We start from the raw sequence: 5,250 nt of genomic DNA on the forward strand, positions 1-5,250 counted from the left end.
CACTGACTAGCCAATAGCGGCGATCGGCGAGGCGGGACCATAGTAAATGGTCCCGGCCCATTATGCTGTGATAGCATGCTGTCAGAAACAGCAGCTATCACAGCTCAGGAACGCCGGGCTCGAGCACTGCTGTGCTGAATGAGACCGATCGCTGCTATTGGCTAGTTACTCACTGACTAGCCAATAGCGGCGATCGGCGAGGCGGGACCATAGTAAATGGTCCCGTCCCATTATGCCGTGATAGCCTGCTGTCAGAAACAGCAGCTATCACAGCGCATGAACGCGCCGGGCGCGCGCACCGCTGTTCTAACTGCAAGACGTACTATTACGGCATGGAGCGCGAACGATAGAGCTGCCATGACGTAATAGTACGTCAAGGAGCGTGAAGGGGTTAACTTGATTTTAAATGATTCACTTTCAAATGTTTCACTTTCAGTTGCAGAAATGGCATTCTTTGACATTTGGGCCTTTTCATTTTCACTGCTGCTTGGTCACCAAATGGATCCCCTTGGATTGAGGCCTAGTCCTCTCCCCACCGCCCTGGAACTCTTCCCCGGCCTACGATGCCTGCTGTGACACCCCTGGCCCTGGAACTCTGCCCCGGCCTACCTCTGCTGTTCACTACCGCCTCTGACATTTTTGAACATACCCCACTTTAACTTGATTTTAAATGTGTCACTTTCAAATGTTTCACTTTCAGTTGCAGAAATGGCATTCTTTGACATTTGGGCCTTTTCATTTTCACTGCTGCTTGGTCACCAAATGGATCTCCTTGGATTGAGGCCTAGTCCTCTCCCCACCGCCCTGGAACTCTGCCCCGGCCTACGCTGCCTGCCGTCACACCCCTGGCCCTGGAACTCTGCCCCGGCCTACCTCTGCTGTTCACTACCGCCTCTGACATTTTTGAACATACCCCACTTGAACTTGATTTTAAATGTGTCACTTTCAAATGTTTCACTTTCAGTTGCAGAAATGGCATTCTTTGACATTTGGGCCTTTTCATTTTCACTGCTGCTTGGTCACCAAATGGATCCCCTTGGATTGAGGCCTAGTCCTCTCCCCACCGCCCTGGAACTCTTCCCCGGCCTACGATGCCTGCTGTGACACCCCTGGCCCTGGATCTCTGCCCCGGCCTACCTCTGCTGTTCACTACCGCCTCTGACATTTTTGAACATACCCCACTTGAACTTGATTTTAAATGTGTCACTTTCAAATGTTTCACTTTCAGTTGCAGAAATGGCATTCTTTGACATTTGGGCCTTTTCATTTTCACTGCTGCTTGGTCACCAAATGGATCCCCTTGGATTGAGGCCTAGTCCTCTCCCCACCGCCCTGGAACTCTTCCCCGGCCTACGATGCCTGCTGTGACACCCCTGGCCCTGGAACTCTGCCCCGGCCTACCTCTGCTGTTCACTACCGCCTCTGACATTTTTGAACATACCCCACTTTAACTTGATTTTAAATGTGTCACTTTCAAATGTTTCACTTTCAGTTGCAGAAATGGCATTCTTTGACATTTGGGCCTTTTCATTTTCACTGCTGCTTGGTCACCAAATGGATCTCCTTGGATTGAGGCCTAGTCCTCTCCCCACCGCCCTGGAACTCTGCCCCGGCCTACGCTGCCTGCCGTCACACCCCTGGCCCTGGAACTCTGCCCCGGCCTACCTCTGCTGTTCACTACCGCCTCTGACATTTTTGAACATACCCCACTTGAACTTGATTTTAAATGTGTCACTTTCAAATGTTTCACTTTCAGTTGCAGAAATGGCATTCTTTGACATTTGGGCCTTTTCATTTTCACTGCTGCTTGGTCACCAAATGGATCCCCTTGGATTGAGGCCTAGTCCTCTCCCCACCGCCCTGGAACTCTTCCCCGGCCTACGATGCCTGCTGTGACACCCCTGGCCCTGGATCTCTGCCCCGGCCTACCTCTGCTGTTCACTACCGCCTCTGACATTTTTGAACATACCCCACTTGAACTTGATTTTAAATGTGTCACTTTCAAATGTTTCACTTTCAGTTGCAGAAATGGCATTCTTTGACATTTGGGCCTTTTCATTTTCACTGCTGCTTGGTCACCAAATGGATCCCCTTGGATTGAGGCCTAGTCCTCTCCCCACCGCCCTGGAACTCTTCCCCGGCCTACGATGCCTGCTGTGACACCCCTGGCCCTGGAACTCTGCCCCGGCCTACCTCTGCTGTTCACTACCGCCTCTGACATTTTTGAACATACCCCACTTTAACTTGATTTTAAATGTGTCACTTTCAAATGTTTCACTTTCAGTTGCAGAAATGGCATTCTTTGACATTTGGGCCTTTTCATTTTCACTGCTGCTTGGTCACCAAATGGATCTCCTTGGATTGAGGCCTAGTCCTCTCCCCACCGCCCTGGAACTCTGCCCCGGCCTACGCTGCCTGCCGTCACACCCCTGGCCCTGGAACTCTGCCCCGGCCTACCTCTGCTGTTCACTACCGCCTCTGACATTTTTGAACATACCCCACTTGAACTTGATTTTAAATGTGTCACTTTCAAATGTTTCACTTTCAGTTGCAGAAATGGCATTCTTTGACATTTGGGCCTTTTCATTTTCACTGCTGCTTGGTCACCAAATGGATCCCCTTGGATTGAGGCCTAGTCCTCTCCCCACCGCCCTGGAACTCTTCCCCGGCCTACGATGCCTGCTGTGACACCCCTGGCCCTGGATCTCTGCCCCGGCCTACCTCTGCTGTTCACTACCGCCTCTGACATTTTTGAACATACCCCACTTGAACTTGATTTTAAATGTGTCACTTTCAAATGTTTCACTTTCAGTTGCAGAAATGGCATTCTTTGACATTTGGGCCTTTTCATTTTCACTGCTGCTTGGTCACCAAATGGATCCCCTTGGATTGAGGCCTAGTCCTCTCCCCACCGCCCTGGAACTCTTCCCCGGCCTACGATGCCTGCTGTGACACCCCTGGCCCTGGAACTCTGCCCCGGCCTACCTCTGCTGTTCACTACCGCCTCTGACATTTTTGAACATACCCCACTTTAACTTGATTTTAAATGTGTCACTTTCAAATGTTTCACTTTCAGTTGCAGAAATGGCATTCTTTGACATTTGGGCCTTTTCATTTTCACTGCTGCTTGGTCACCAAATGGATCTCCTTGGATTGAGGCCTAGTCCTCTCCCCACCGCCCTGGAACTCTGCCCCGGCCTACGCTGCCTGCCGTCACACCCCTGGCCCTGGAACTCTGCCCCGGCCTACCTCTGCTGTTCACTACCGCCTCTGACATTTTTGAACATACCCCACTTGAACTTGATTTTAAATGTGTCACTTTCAAATGTTTCACTTTCAGTTGCAGAAATGGCATTCTTTGACATTTGGGCCTTTTCATTTTCACTGCTGCTTGGTCACCAAATGGATCTCCTTGGATTGAGGCCTAGTCCTCTCCCCACCGCCCTGGAACTCTGCCCCGGCCTACGCTGCCTGCCGTGACACCCCTGGCCCTGGAACTCTGCCCCGGCCTACCTCTGCTGTTCACTACCGCCTCTGACATTTTTGAACATACCCCACTTTAACTTGATTTTAAATGTGTCACTTTCAAATGTTTCACTTTCAGTTGCAGAAATGGCATTCTTTGACATTTGGGCCTTTTCATTTTCACTGCTGCTTGGTCACCAAATGGATCTCCTTGGATTGAGGCCTAGTCCTCTCCCCACCGCCCTGGAACTCTGCCCCGGCCTACGCTGCCTGCCGTCACACCCCTGGCCCTGGAACTCTGCCCCGGCCTACCTCTGCTGTTCACTACCGCCTCTGACATTTTTGAACATACCCCACTTGAACTTGATTTTAAATGTTTCACTTTCAAATGTTTCACTTTCAGTAGCAGAAATGTCATTCTTTGACATTTGGGCCTTTTTATTTTCACTGCTGCTTGGTCACCAAATGGATCTCCTTGGATTGAGGCCTAGTCCTCTCCCCACCGCCCTGGAACTCTTCCCCGGCCTACGCTGCCTGCCGTGACACCCCTGGCCCTGGAACTCTGCCCCGGCCTACCTCTGCTGTTCACTACCGCCTCTGACATTTTTGAACATACCCCACTTGAACTTGATTTTAAATGTTTCACTTTCAAATGTTTCACTTTCAGTAGCAGAAATGTCATTCTTTGACATTTGGGCCTTTTTATTTTCACTGCTGCTTGGTCACCAAATGGATCTCCTTATTTTGAGGCCTAGTCCTCTCCCCACCGCCCTGGAACTCTGCCCCGGCCTACGCTGCCTGCCGTCACACCCCTGGCCCTGGAACTCTGCCCCGGCCTACGCTGCCTGCCGTCACACCCCTGGCCCTGGAACTCTGCCCCGGCCTGCCTCTGCTGCTCATTACCGTCTCTGACATTTCTGAACATACCCCACTTTAACTTGATTTTAAATGTTTCACTTTCAGTATTAAAAGTGTCATTCTTTGACATTTGGGCCTTTTTATTGTCACTGCTGTTTAGTCACCAAATGATGTCCTTGGATTGAGGCCTAGTCCTCTCCCCACCGCCCTGGAACTCTTCCCCGGCCTACGCTGCCTGCCGTGACACCCCTGGCCCTGGAACTCTGCCCCGGCCTGCCTCTGCTGCTCATTACCGTCTCTGACATTTCTGAACATACCCCACTTTAACTTGATTTTAAATGTTTCACTTTCAGTATTAAAAGTGTCATTCTTTGACATTTGGGCCTTTTTATTTTCACTGCTGTTTGGTCACCAAATGGATCTCCTTACCTACCAGCAATCACCCTGGTTCTCTGGCTGGGCATGGGGATGCAAGTTGCTCCCGCTGACCCCCTTCCACCCCACCGGGACCTACCTGCAATCACCCTGGAACTCTGGCTGGGCATGGGGATGTGGTTTGCTCCCGCTGACCCCCTTCCACCCCACCGGGACCTACCTACAATCACTCTGGAACTCTGGCTGGGCATAGGGACACAGGTTGGTCCCGCTGCCCCCCCTTCCACCCCACCGGGACCTACCACCAATCACCCTGGAACTCTGTCTGGGCATGGGGATGCAGGTTGCTCCCGCTGCTCCCCTTCCACCCCACCGGGACCTACCAGCAATCACCCTGGAACTCTGGCTGGGCATGGAGATGCAGGTTGCTCCCGCTGCCCCCCCCCCCTTCCACCCCACCGGGACCTACCACCAATCACCCTGGAACTCTGGCTGGGCATGGGGATGCAGGTTGCTCCCGCTGCCCCCCCCACCGGGACATTCCAGCATTCA

Source organism: Rhinoderma darwinii, unplaced genomic scaffold (assembly GCF_050947455.1).
Source record: "Rhinoderma darwinii isolate aRhiDar2 unplaced genomic scaffold, aRhiDar2.hap1 Scaffold_140, whole genome shotgun sequence".
NCBI classification, from domain to species: domain Eukaryota; kingdom Metazoa; phylum Chordata; class Amphibia; order Anura; family Rhinodermatidae; genus Rhinoderma; species Rhinoderma darwinii.